This window comes from Pygocentrus nattereri, chromosome 27, assembly GCF_015220715.1.
Source record: "Pygocentrus nattereri isolate fPygNat1 chromosome 27, fPygNat1.pri, whole genome shotgun sequence".
Lineage (NCBI taxonomy): Eukaryota > Metazoa > Chordata > Actinopteri > Characiformes > Serrasalmidae > Pygocentrus > Pygocentrus nattereri.
This window is the reverse complement of record NC_051237.1, coordinates 27,455,778-27,470,113: the sequence shown is the minus strand read 5'-3', so window position 1 is coordinate 27,470,113 and position 14,336 is coordinate 27,455,778.

Genomic DNA, 14,336 nt, shown 5'->3' with positions numbered 1-14,336 from the left:
TTATCAAGTGAAGGACTGAAGGGGCAGAGACCTGGCCTGGCCCTTATGAAGGGACCGTGATGCAGAGAGAGGTGTGGCTGGGAAGGGCATAGAGTGGTGAAGACTGTAGATTATAGTATGATTCCAATACTAATACTAATACTAATACTAATACTACTATTAATACTACTAATACTACTACTACTGCTCCTACTACTTCTACTAATACTACTACTCCTACTAATACTACTACTGCTGCTCCTACTAATACTACTGCTGCTGCTCCTACTACTCCTACTAATACTACTTCTACTAATACTACTACTCCTACTAATACTACTCCTACTAATACTCCTACTAATACTACTTCTACTAATACTACTACTCCTACTAATACTACTCCTACTAATACTCCTACTAATACTACTTCTACTAATACTACTACTCCTACTAATACTACTTCTACTAATACTACTACTCCTACTAATACTACTCCTACTAATACTCCTACTAATACTACTTCTACTAATACTACTACTCCTACTAATACTACTCCTACTAATACTCCTACTAATACTACTTCTACTAATACTACTACTCCTACTAATACTACTCCTACTAATACTCCTACTAATACTACTTCTACTAATACTACTACTCCTACTAATACTACTACTGCTGCTCCTACTAATACTACTACTACTGCTGCTCCTACTCCTACTAATACTACTTCTACTACTACTATTACTACTTCTACTAATACTCCTAATAATACTACTACTCCTACTACTACTAATACTACTCCTACTAATACTACTACTCCTACTCCTACTACTCCTACTAATACTACTACTCCTACTACTCCTACTAATACTACTTCTACTACTACTCCTACTACTCCTACTAATACTACTACTACTCCTACTAATACTACTACTCCTACTCCTACTACTCCTACTAATACTACTTCTACTACTACTCCTACTACTCCTACTAATACTACTACTACTCCTACTAATACTACTACTCCTACTCCTACTACTCCTACTAATACTACTACTACTACTACTACTAATAATAATAATAATAATATTAATACCACTACTACTACTACTACTACTACTACTACTACTACAAATACTACTACTCCTACTACTACAACTATTAGTACTACTACTACTACTACTAATAAAAATAATAATATAATAATAATAATAAAATATGTTCTTCTTTTGTACATTTTCACAGCAAAATATGTCTTGACTTTGAAGCAAAACCAGAGAAAAACAGGACCAACTAAAGGATTAAAGTATAGATGCTAATACATATGGGGCATTTTCTTATCACATGTACTTACGTATCTCTGTTGTCCGAACAAAACCTCGTATCTCCTCGTTTTTCAGTTTTTGACAGATAATGCAGGTTATACATTGTGTGTGAATTTCACGTTCCCTGCGTTCCCTCCGTTATATAATCCTATCCTGCTTTCTGAGAGTAATATTCCTGAAATGTTGGAATTTTGGACAGCATCGTTCTTAAACTGCCGCTCTGTAATGATGCTGAATGCGGTCCAGCAGCGACGTTGACCTCCCCAAAATGGACTCAATGCAGCATCTAGGCTTGTATATCTATGGATGGGGCTAGATTTGTATGTTAACAGGACGAGCAGACAGGTAAGCAGTGTAAAGGATGCAGAACTAAGGTGGTGTGAGCTGATTTTTTTGGAGTGAGAGCGAATTCTAGCAGCTGAGTTTTGTAAGGAACACCACTGAGAAGGGAGCTGCAGTAGTGTAAACAGGATGATATGAAAGCATTACCAGAGTTTCAGTATCTTCAGTGGAGAGCAGGAGGCGAAGACGAGAAATATTGCAGAGATGGAAAAAACCTATTGCGACCAAAACACTAATATATACGGTTTGAAAGAAAGGACAGGGTGAAAAAGTGCAACTAGGTTATACAGTTGAAGGTCTTACAGTCACACTGGCCAGGTTAAGGGTGAGGTCAGTGGAATTTGTGGTTACAGGGCCAAAACTTTTCTATCCTGACTCTCTTCCAGGATGGCAGTGGCTCCATTCACAGAGTATGAGGGGTCTCTGAAAGGTCTGACGAGTAAGAAAATGTTGTAAATCATGTGTAATGGCCTTTATGGTCATCAGATCTCTGTAGGACACCTGTAGGAGATTTTAAAACAACGTGAACTTTCCATCACCACCATCAAAACACCAACTGAACTATATAAAAGCACTGCTGAACAGAGGTGGATGAGGTACAAAAACCATGTACCTGAGTTAAAGTCGAGACCCCCAAGGTAAAATATTCCTCCAGTAAAAGTAGAAGTTCCTCCCTTTAGACCTCCACTGGAGTAAAAGTACTAAAGTATTTCCCTTCAAATGTACTTAAGTATAAAGTAAAAGTACTAAAAGAGGAATTCTGGCTCTGATGTCCTGTTATCATTTTTATAACCAGACTGGCTTCATGAACTCATTTCAGGTGAAAGTCCTCCAGCGTCTCTCTTGGTAAACCAGTCTTTTAATAGAACGTCATTAATTAGTGACGCTGACGTCTATTAAAATGATCAGAAGCACAAAACACTGAAGGTAAACAGTTTCCATCAGGGAGAACCGAGTGGCTCTGAAATCACTTTTTACACACAAGCAAAGTTTCAGTTTCAGATTTATTTACAACTTAGTTCCAAGTTTAAGTTGAATAAAACCTGGCTTTAAACTCAGGATCACAGATGAGCTCCTTTACTATGTTGATCTGTAGGCGTCTGTTCATAAACATAAACCAGCCCAAACTCATTTACTATAAAATGAAATGGTGTTTGTAGAAATTCAGAAAAAAGCCGCGTCAGTCTCGACTGCATATGTGGACATATTTCTATATTGAGCTCTATTTACACAAAGTTAGGTTAGTTCATCATTTATGTTGAACAGACTCTCCCAAAGTTTTACGCTGCTGCGCTGACGTTGAACCGCGTGCTGCACTGGGTCGGTCTGACCAACAGGTCAAAACCAGCTCTAAACAAAGTGACCGCTGGGCCCTGATTGGTGCTCTGGCTTTGCGCTTCTTTCGTTTTGACACGTTACGTTTTTATACACACAGAAACCAAAAGGAACGACAGATTTCTCAAAATGTAGGAGGAAAAAGTCGGATATTAGACTCTGAAATGTAGTGGAGTGAAAGGAGAAAGACGCCCAGAACGGAGAAACTTCAGTACAGATACACCAAAAATACTAAAATACAGAAACCAATTACATTTACTCAGTTACTGTCCACCACTGTACACATATGTATATGTATATATACTGTTGTTCTTTACATTGTGTGTAAATTTCATGATGAACAGACCAAAAGAAACGTTAAAACATACAGTAAAGTATGTATCAAAAAACTCCAAACCTCGTATCTATATATATATTTGTGGAACATTTTATTACATATAGATACTTGTGCATATTATCTGTGTGTGTGTGTGTGTGTGTGTGTGTTCATATGATTCATAGTTCATGCATCTTGGCCAGTTTATTTGATCTGCATTCTCGATGGCGCCTCTAATTATGGTTGCGTCAAAACCACATTATCAACATATGCCTGTGTCAATAATCTGCTGCACCCATATTCCCACACTGACACTTTCCTTTCATTCCTCAGGATGTGTTGTCTTGGAAACGTACACTCCCCACTTCATCAAGAACCCCTCCCATGTAGCTCCACCTTGCTGGTGTACAGTTAGAGACTGCAGCTCATCCGTTGATGCACGGTTTGTGTTCTCCATCCTCTAGTCCTTCATCAGTGGTCAGTGTCTGATGCCAAAGCCACTCTTGTCTGGATATTTTTGGTTGGTGTTCCACTTTGAACTTGTGAAATATGTAAGAACTCCATCAATTAATACAACCATGTCACTGAATAATTCATAGAAGATACTGAATATTTTATAATAAACATTGAATTATTCATAGTTGATACTGGATAGTTCATAGTAAATGCGGAATACTTCATATATTCAGTATCTACTATACAACCCCAACTCCAGTGAAGTTGGGACGTTGTGTAAAACATAAATAAAAACAGAATACGATGATTTGCAAATCCTTTTCAACCGATATTCAGTTGAACACACTTCAAAGACGAGATATTTAATGTTCAAACGGATAAACTTTATTGTTTTTCGCAAATATTCACTCATTTTGAGATTGGTGACTGCAACGCGTTCCAAAGAAGTTGGGACAGGGGCAACAAAAGACTAGGAAAGTTGAGGAATGCTGTAAAAACACCTGTTTGGAACATTCCACAGGTGAACAGGTTAATTGGAAACAGGTGAGGGTCATGATTGGGTATAAAGGGAGCATCCCTGAAAGGCTCAGTCGTTCACAAGCAAGGACGGGCGAGGTTCACCACTTAGTGAACAACTGCATGAGCAAATAGTCCAACAGTTTAAGATCAACGTTTCTCAACGTGTAACTGCAGGAATTTAGGGATTTCATCATCTACAGTCCATAATATCATCAAAAGATTCAGAGAATCTGGAGAAATCTCTGCAGGTAAGCGGCGAGGCAGGAAACCAACACTGAATGCCCGTGACCTTCGACCCCTCAGGCGGCACTGCATTAAAAACCCACATCATTCTGTAACGGATATTCCCACATGGGCTCAGGAACACTTCGGAAAACCACTGTCAGTGAACTCAGTTCGTCGCTCCGTCTACAAGTGCAGGTTAAAACTCTGCCATGCAAAGCGAAGCCAGATATCAACACCACCCAGAAACGCCGCCGGCTTCTCTGGGCCGAGCTCATCTGAGATGGACTGACGCAGAGTGGAAAAGTGTCCTGTGGTCTGACGCGTCCACATTTCACACTGTTTCTGGAAATCATGGACGCCGTGTCCTCCGGGCCAAAGAGGAAAAGGACTGTCTGGATTATTTTCAGCACAAAGTTCAAAAGCCAGCATCTCTGATGGTGTGTGGGGGGGGGGGTGTTAGTGCCCATGGCAGGGGTAACCTGCACATCTGAGAAGACCCCATTAATGCTGAAAGGTCCATACAGGTGTTGGAGCAACATCTGCTGCCATCCAAGCAGCGTCTTTTTCAGGGACGTCCTGCTTATTTCAGCAAGACGATGCCGAGCCACATTCTGCACGTGTTCCAACAGCGTGGCGTCGTAGTAAAAGAGTGCGGGTACTAGACTGACCTGCCTGCAGTCCAGACCGTCTCCCATTGAAAATGTGTGGCGCATTATGAAGCTCAAAATACGACAGCGGAGACCCCCGGACTGCTGAGCAGCTGAAGCTGGACATCAAGCAGGAATGGGAAAGAATTCCACCTGCAAAGCTTCAACAATCAGTGTCCTCAGTTCCCAAACGCTTATTGAGTGTTAAAGGAAAGGTGATGTAACACAGTGGGAAACACGCCCCTGTCCCAACTTCTCTGGAACGTGTTGCAGGCATCAAATTCAAAATGAGTGAATATTTACAAAAAACAATAAAGTTTATCCGTTTGAACATTAAATATCTCGTCTTTGTAGTGGATTCAGTTGAATATCGGTTGAAAAGGATTTGCAAATCATCGTATTCTGTTTTTATTTATGTTTTACACAAAGTCCCAACTTCACTGGAATTGGGGTTGTGAATTATTTGTAATAAATGCTGAATAATTCATACTAGATATTAAATAATTTAATAAGCATGTAGATTAATGGACTGATTGTAGTTTATTATATCATATGTGAGGAAAATCTAAACAGTAGAACAACTTTAAAGCTTCTCAAAAGGCAGAACTCATCTTCATCTCCTTCACTCTTCCTCTCTGACAGTCTGTGAAGTAATGAGCGGTGTGTTTCATGCACGACGGAGCTTTGCTAATTGAGGTCAGCAGAGTAAACAGTCACACATCTTAAGAGGTTCTTTCATGTTTGTGACTCATTCGCAGATCATGGCGCTCAAATCATAGTTAAGCAATGAATGACCATTGAAACATCTGGAGAATGTGACTTAATGGACTGACCTTAAAAAGGCTGATTAAACAGCTGAAAAAAATGATGGGGCAGTTGATCAATCCAGCTGTTCAGTCCCCGCCTGGCTAAACACCCTACACTATACCAATACGAGTCCTTGGGCAAGACTCCTAACACCACCTTCACCAAACTGTAAGTCACTCTGGATGCGAGCGTCTGCCAAATGCCATAAATGATATAGAAATGATATCAGAGCAGAACTGAGTTTTCAAACTACTATATTCAGCCTGATCAATAAAGACGATCATATTATGTGTAGGTGAGAAGAAACATGTTAGATGGTAAATCACATCCAGGTGATTGAGGCCAAGTCCCATTTCTCCTTCTTACCCCTACCCCTTGTTTGAGTGCTGCCCCTTGTTCCTGAGCTACAGGGCAGTGGTTGAGATCTTCCCTCTGAAATGAGCCCCTCTAATAAAAGAGCATCACTTCATTATCAGCTACTAGCGCTGCTCTGTAGGCGACCCTGCCCGTCTGCAGGGACAGCAGAGGAGGGGAAAGTTCAGCTCCTCACTGCTGGGCTTTAGTTACATTTAGGAAGTTATATGCCTTCAAAGAGGGGGCAGTTATTTATTATCACCCCCCTAATTCTTCAGTGATGTGAAGCTGAAGTCGGAGATTCTCCAGATTCAGGTTCGAATATTCTGGTTCCACCTTAAATGGAGCAGCAATTCTGACACCTGATGCACCAGAATGTAACTGCTGGACTATTTAAGGTGGAACGGGAAAGTTAGCTAGCTAGCTACTGAGACATCAGCATAGTACTAGCGATTTTTTATGCTTGTTATGAAGAAAAGGAGCAAAATACAGTGAAACCACATTAAACTAAGACAGTACAGTGGTTATCGGGATTTTTGATTGCATGCGGTCCCTCAGAGGGGCGGGGCTAAGCAGTAGGGGCGAGGGGCAGAATGGGCCTGAGTTTTTACCTTCATGAAGTCACCAGAGTGGAACCTTTAAGATCGTCACAGTGGATGTCGACCTCGACTCCTCGACTCGACAGGTTATTTAACGAACCAGTTTCTGTGAGGAGCTTTTAGAGGGGGACGTCTGGTTCCTATCACCACCACTGTGAACGGTTCTGACTCTAAGTTTCTCTAGAACGGAGCATCTCACACCAAACCGCTCTGAACGGCTCTGTTTACATTGTATCCTGTTAATTATACATACATTTAAAAACAAATCAGTGGACTTCACCTTTAATGCCTCTAAAAGCTACTTCACAGAAAGTTATTACATGGAACATGGTTGTGAATACACGGCCTAATGTGATGAAGTGTATTCATGGTGGAGGGAGACATGCAGGGCGCTGTGCGGCAAAATAGTCCCCAAAGAAAACTCATTATTCCAGATTTTCCACTGTTTTATCATCATCAACATTCCATATGAACTCAGAAGACTCGTGTAGGTTCTCTGGTGGTTCTGGATGGTAAATAAAGTGTCTATATCTGTGTTGTAGTCATGGCGACGCCTGGTTCCCATCACCACCACTGTAAAGACGTCTGAACCGTTTCACACCAAACCCTCTGAGTCTCTCTGTTTACATCTGAACCACTGAGTTTGGCAGAAAAGTTGAAAAATTGGTGGAATTCCCGTTAAACGTGGTGGGGCTACCTAACAACACATACTGGAAATTTGGAAAATTGCCCTTTAAATATCACCACACCAGGTTTTATGGGTGAACGCAAAGGTTCGCTCTTCTGTACCAACATGAAAGCCATTTATTATACAGTCTATATTTATTATAGGCTTACAGTGAATCTGATGACCCGGTTTACCAAACGACGAGCGCAGACTGAAGCTTTCGGAAACACAAAACAGACGCAGCTTTAATTTCCCACCGTCAGGAAGGAGGTGTGGCCTTTAAAATGCTCCTGATCAAAAATATATTGCTAAAATTATATAACAACAATCCACAACTGAGCGTAGACATAAATGAAGCACTGGAATCAGCAGCAGCTGATAATCAAACAGCTTTTAACCTTTTTCATTGAGATATAAAGGCATGAAAGTGCGAGAAGCACGCAGGGTTTGTTATGCAAGCAGAGTGTAATGAGTAATTAAATACTCCATATCGTCTTATTAGAATGCGATAACTTATTAATGTGATATCGCAGATGGAAAATAACCAGCTAGGACTTCATTACAGCACTTGGGCCTTTAGTGCCATCCGTACTGGGGCGTTTCAGATTAACCACGCTTACATTAGGAGAAAGCGAGTTACACAGTGTTGAGCAATTTCAGCTTTTTCCAGCTTCCAACTGTGAACACTTTTAAAAATCAAGTGGAATTTTTTCATAGAGGTTGTATAAAAGCACTATGGAGGGACTCTGCTGTCTTCTGAAGGAGCTCTGATGTTTTATCTACAAACTTTTTGTGTGTAGCAGCACTTCTAAGACCATTTATATGGTATTATTATTATTATTATTATGTGAAATGCCTAAGATAATATCAATGGGCCACCATCAAGAAAAACAAATCTTCCCCACTTTAAAAAAAAAAAAAATATGATTTGGATGTTTTTTAAATAAGGCACAGAACGGAACAGAGAGAGGACAGAGCTCATTTATTTAGGTTGGAAAATGATCATGTACACATGAATTAATATATAAAAGAATATATACTATATTTCTGAAAGTATTCACTCGTCTGGCTCCACATGCTTATGAAGTTGAATGACATCCCATTCTTAATCCATAGGGTTTAATATGATGTGGGACTATAACAGCTTCAACTCTTCTAGGAGGGCTTTCCACAAGGGTTAGGAACTAAGGGGCTGAGCCAACTCCTGAAAAACAACCCCACACCATGATCCCCCCTCCACCAAACTTTACACTCGGCACAATGCAGTCAGACAAGTACCGTCTCCTGGCAACCGCCAAACCCAGACTCGTCCATCGGATTTCCAGAAGGAGAAGCGTGATTGGTCACTCCAGAGAACTCGTCTCCACTGCTCTAGAGTCCAGTGGCGGCGCTTTACACCACTGCATTCCACGCTTTGCATTGCGCTTGGTGTTGTAAGGCTTGGATTCAGCTGCTCGGCCATGGAAACCCATTCCATGATCTCTCTATGCTGTTCTTGAGCTGATCTGAAGGCCACGTGAAGTTTGGAGGTCTGTAGTGATTGACTGCAGAAAGTTGGTGCGCTATGTGTACAATAAAGTCGTTTTTACAGTGACATAGGCGTTATTACATTTCTGCTGCTGTAATAAATGCCCAATGTTTCGGCAGAGGTCTAAAGCTGAGTCTTCTCTGCGTGCCTAGTGAAAGTGGGCGGGTCTCTGTGGACGTTCCTTTGACGTCTCTGGGCTGCCGTCTGTTTGCAGAATGAGATTTTAATGCCTGTTTAAATGTTTGCACTGAACAAGCCCTGCACTGCGGAAGTTTTATCATTGTGTTCCAAGTATATGACAATAATAGCCTTCATAGGTAAACTCAGGTATCCACCCTAACAACACCACTGAGTCCTGCCCTGGAGGTCTCTCAGGGTTTGTCTGGGAAGGTTGATGTCCCTTTTGTGTGCCAGGGGTGTAGCAAAGGGATGGCCAGGGGTGGCCAGTGCCACCTTCCCATCCATTATTCCCATTAGTTGTGGGACTAATAAGTAGGAATTTAATCTTCTGGTCTCTGCAGTTAAACAAAGTCAGCTATCGTCAGTGAAGCAGTCGCCACAGAAAGGTTCTGCTAGATTGTGTGAACTGTTTAAAATCTGCCATCAGGATCAGTCAGTTATGGTCTGATGCTGCACTCAGTGATCATCTCTACATCAGTGCAGCTGCACAGAGTAGAAATAATGCAGCAAACAATACATTCAATATTTTTTTATCAGAACTAATGTTTAGAAATGACTTACCTTGTGCTTCCTCTAACTGGCCACTTTATTAGAAACACCTACCTTGTGCTTCCTCTAACTGGCCACTTTATTAGAAACACCTACCTTGTGCTTCCTCTAACTGGCCACTTTATTAGAAACACCTACCTTGTGCTTCCTCTAACTGGCCACTTTATTAGAAACACCTACCTTGTGCTTCCTCTAACTGGCCACTTTATTAGAAACACCTCCCTTGTGCTTCCTCTAACTGGCCACTTTATCAGAAACACCCACCTTGTACTTCCACTCAGTGGCCACTTTATTAGAAACACCTACCTTGTACTTCCACTCACTGGCCACTTTATTAGAAACACCTCCCTTGTGCTTCCACTCACTGGCCACTTTATTAGAAACACCTACTTTGTGCTTCCACTCACTGGCCACTTTATTAGAAACACCTACCTTGTACTTTCGCTCACTGGCCACTTTATTAGAAACACCTACCTTGTACTTTCGCTCGCTGGCCAGTTTATTAGAAACACCTACTTTGTGCTTCCATTAACTGGCCACTTTATTAGAAACACCTACTTTGTGCTTCCACTCACTGGCCACTTTATTAGAAACACCCACCTTGTGCTTCCACTCACTGGCCACTTTATTAGAAACACCTACTTTGTGCTTCCACTCACTGGCCACTTTATTAGAAACACCTACTTTGTGCTTCCACTCACTGGCCACTTTATTAGAAACACCTACCTTGTGCTTCCACTCACTGGCCACTTTATTAGAAACACCTATCTTGTGCTTCCACTCACTGGCCACTTACCTTCTACTAGAGGTACTAGAGAGAGGTTTCCAGTAAAGTGGCCATGAGAGTAAATGTATATATGACAGTACTGAAGAATATGTCCAGTTGGAAAAAGGACGAGGAATTCAACTGACTACATGAATAATGTCGGACACTTGACCTGCTGTTCTATAGGTTCTCGTACATGCACTCTTACACCTCCCATCCACTCTTTACTGCAAACATGACACTTTCCAGCGTGTTAAGAGTTCAGTTAAACAGTTCAGCATCTCGACTGATGTTTGTTTTAGTCTAGTGGAGTCGTACTGCATTTACAGTCAGCGTCCCTCACACTCCATTAACTCATTAATGTCCACATCTGGAATTTTACATTTGGGTCCATATGTTCTTTCAGACCGTGTGAGCAAACATCTGAAGGCATTTCTGAAATGAATCCAACCATGTAGATGAAAAGTAAGCTGTTATAGCTCATCTTATTACAATCAGTCCTACATTCACATGAAAGTACTGTTCAAACAAACAAACAAACAAACAAACAAACAAAAAAAAACACTTTTGATTTTTAACAGTGGTCTGAAAATCAGGTCTAGGTGATTAAGTCAAAGAATTTAATAATGAAATACCGTCAGATGCCCATTCAAGGCTGAAATACATAAAATTGCATTACTTTAGATCAAACATAAGAGCTTCTGTGGCTTTTTTCCACGGTTGCTGAGATATGAATGGATTGAATCCGATGGTCGATGAGTCCTCTTGAGAAGACAATGCGGGAATGTTACTGTGTGCAGTGATTATTACACCTTATCTCAATGTTTTAGGGTTAATTGTAATAACAGTGCACTGACTGTACTCACGTTTTAATCCATAAACACTTCAACAAGAGGCCAGATAGAGATTAACAGCACCATCACTGATCATAAACTCCTGTTACTGTTACAGATGTTAGTATATTCTAAATATAACATAAAAGTGCTAAATATAGTGTTTTATATTGTCAGTGTATTCTAAATATAACATAAAAGTGCTAAATATAGTGTTTTATATTGTCAGTGTATTCTAAATATAACATAAAAGTGCTAAATATAGTGTTTTATATTGTCAGTATATTCTAAATATAACATAAAAGTGCTAAATATAGTGTTTTATATTGTCAGTATATTCTAAATATAACATAAAAGTGCTAAATATAGTGTTTTATATTGTCAGTGTATTCTAAATATAACATAAAAGTGCTAAATATAGTGTTTTATATTGTCAGTATATTCTAAATATAACATAAAAGTGCTAAATATAGTGTTTTATATTGTCAGTGTATTCTAAATATAACATAAAAGTGCTAAATATAGTGTTTTATATTGTCAGTGTATTCTAAATATAACATAAAAGTGCTAAATATAGTGTTTTATATTGTCAGTATATTCTAAATATAACATAAATGTGCTAAATATAGTGTTTTATGTTGTCAGTATATTCTAAATATAACATCAATGTACTAAATATAGTGTTTTATATTGTCAGTGTATTCTAAATATAACATAAAAGTGCTAAATATAGTGTTTTATATTGTCAGTGTATTCTAAATATAACATAAAAGTGCTAAATATAGTGTTTTATATTGTCAGTATATTCTAAATATAACATAAAAGTGCTAAATATAGTGTTTTATATTGTCAGTATATTCTAAATATAACATAAAAGTGCTAAATATAGTGTTTTATATTGTCAGTATACTCTAAATATAACATAAAAGTGCTAAATATAGTGTTTTATATTGTCAGTGTATTCTAAATATAACATAAAAGTGCTAAATATAGTGTTTTATATTGTCAGTATATTCTAAATATAACATAAAAGTGCTAAATATAGTGTTTTATATTGTCAGTGTATTCTAAATATAACATAAAAGTGCTAAATATAGTGTTTTATATTGTCAGTGTATTCTAAATATAACATAAAAGTGCTAAATATAGTGTTTTATATTGTCAGTATATTCTAAATATAACATCAATGTACTAAATATAGTGTTTTATGTTACAAGTATATTCCAAAAATGTAAATATAGTGCTTTATGTTGCCTTTATATTCTAAAAATTGTAGATAAAGTTTATTGTAATATACTTTGAGTGTATTATGCATTTATGTGAGGTTACACAGTCATAACTAATCAGCATAAACAGGTCAAATTAATCACGTCCTCTGACATTTCACTCGGCTCGGGTCACCTGTGGTCAGTGTAGCTGTGATTAACTACTTACAGTCAGACTGTAGAGAGGTCTTCTAGTTCAAACAGTCCTGATTTAGATCACTGCACTGTCCAACGACCGCTCTGCCCAGAGAAAAACAGCACCATCCCGCCACCTGCTGGTCAAAACGCAGGATAGCAGTCCATCTGCTCAGTAGATGTGATTGTAGGTTACTGCATATACGTTATACTGCCAAAAGTTTTCACTCCCCCATCCAAATCACTGAGTTCAGGTGTTCCAGTCACCTCCATGGCCACAGGTGTATAAAGCCGAGCCCCTAGGCCTGCAGACTGCTTCTACAGACATTAGTGAAAGAATGGGTCGCTCTCAGGAGCACAGAGAGTTCCAGCGTTGTGCCGTGATCGGACGCCACCTGTGCAGCAAGTCCAGTCATGAAATTTCCTCACTACTAAATATTCCACAGTCCACTGTCAGTGGGATTATAACAAAGTGGAAGCGACTGGGAACGACAGCAGCTCAGCCACGAAGTGGTCGGCCACGTAAAATGACAGAGCGGTCAGCGGATGCTGAGGGGCATAGTGCGCAGAGGTCACCGACTTTCTGCAGAGTCAGTCACTACAGACCTCCAAACTTCATGTGGCCTTCAGATCAGCTCAAGAACAGCGTAGAGAGCTTCCTGGAATGGGTTTCCACGGCTGAGCAGCTGCATCCAAGCCTTACATCACCAAGCGCAGTGCAAAGCGTGGAATGCAGTGGTGTAAAGCGCCGCCACTGGACTCTAGAGCAGTGGAGACGAGTTCTCTGGAGTGACCAATCACGCTTCTCCATCTGGAAATCTGATGGACGAGTCTGGGTTTGGCGGTTGCCAGGAGACGGTACTTGTCTGACTGAACTGTGCCGAGTGTAAAGTTTGGTGGAGGGGGGATCATGGTGTGGGGGTGTTTTTCAGGAGTTGGGCTCGGCCCCTTAGTTCCAGTGAAAGGAACTCTTAAAGCTTCAGCACCAAGAGACTTTGGACAATTTCATGCTCCCAACTTTGTGGGAACAGTTTGGGGACGGCCCCTTCCTGCTCCAACATGACTGACCACCAATGCACAAAGCAGGTCCATAAAGACGTGGATGAGCCAGTTTGGTGTGGAAGAACTTGACTGGCCTGCACAGACTCCTGACCTCAACCCCATAGAACACCTTTGGGATGAGGGATTAGAGCGGAGACTGTGAGCCAGACCTTCTTGTCCAACATCAGTATCTGACCTCACAAATGTGCTTCTGGTCAAAAATTCCCATAAACACACACAGAAGAGCTGAAGCTGTTGTAGCTGCAAAGGGTGGGCCGACATCATATTAAACCCTATGGATTTAATCTTATGTAGAACCATTTCAGGCTTAAATGGTTCTTTTCATGGTGAAATGATTCTTCATATTGTCAGAGAACGTCTCTCTATAGCACCAAAAACGTTTCTGCTATGTTAACAAGCTTGACATTATCACAATAGCAGAACCCTTTTGGTGCTATAGAGAAC